The following is a 1,170-nucleotide window of genomic DNA, read 5'->3' as shown; positions in this document are numbered from 1 at the left end:
TAAATTAACTGAAACTACAGTCAGCTGTAATATGAAATGACAATAGTCTCTTGAATGATAAGTTGATTATTTTTTTAGAAATGATTCAGAGAGCTTTAGTTTGAGGGCAGTGACTTTTTGGCTAAGGGTACTGGATGCTCGTTACATGAGTTCTGTTGAAAAACAGATGCAGGACAGCACGGTCCTACTCGGCAATGTATTTCATGGATTTGGAGGTGCTGTTTAGTAATTAATGTAGTTCATGGCCTTTGTGATGACAGGTAAGATTTTATGTTTGAAGGAAAGATTGCAGTTGCTCATACCAAGTCCAGAGGCGTGTGGTCAGCACTCCCAACATGCCTGAGGTGGCGTTCTGGGTCCTAGGTCGCCTTCCTCTCCTCCTGCAGTGACTGTTGTGCTCCCCTCCCTTTCTTGTCACTCACTCTGTCCAAGAACTTTGGGCCCCAGGAGTCCCAGGAAACCCTTAGTCCCATACCTTAGTCACCTTTTCAGATCTGGCTAGGTTTTAAATAAGTGAAGTGGAAAAAATTGAGAATTTTTACAGATCCAAATATTGCTCATACAGTTTTATTCAACAGGTTCTGCTTAGGATAGAAGCAAGAGAGGCTTTTGCAGATGGTATTAGTGTTTCTCAAAAGCCTGGACAGTTGCCTGTTGATAATTAAATTTAAATTGGTTTCCCAAGGACTTGGATGCCAATTCTGTGAAATATTTATAGTTTTTCTGAATAGAACTTTAATTATTCTTCCTATAGTTGTCACGCGTTACCAGATACAACATTATTGGATATGGAAGGTGGAAAAATATTTGTAACTAAATTGATAACTAAGGTTGACTTTCAAGCTGGTGCTCATTACAAATAGTACAGTATTCGTGCTAAGTGTGAGCATGCATGCATCCGGCTGCTGTACAGAGCCCGACAAGGAGATGAGCCCCTTGCCCTTTCGTCACGGAGGCATCCTGCCCAGGACAGTGTGCTGTTGGAATGTTTGCTGTCTGAAATTGTTTCTCTTTGAATATTTTTAAGTTTTTAAAAAGTGTCAGCAAATCGAAATTACACTTCTCTCCTGGGACACATTTAAACCAGTATGGTATTGCTGCTGCTTTTTTTAGTTTAAAATGGAGGACTTGGAATATTAGAGTAAAAATTATGAAGTTATAGTGGAGAAA

This window comes from Octodon degus, unplaced genomic scaffold (genome assembly GCF_000260255.1).
Source record: "Octodon degus isolate 3935 unplaced genomic scaffold, OctDeg1.0 scaffold00139, whole genome shotgun sequence".
In the NCBI taxonomy this organism is placed as follows: Eukaryota; Metazoa; Chordata; class Mammalia; order Rodentia; family Octodontidae; genus Octodon; species Octodon degus.
Note: the sequence above shows the minus strand (reverse complement) of the source record.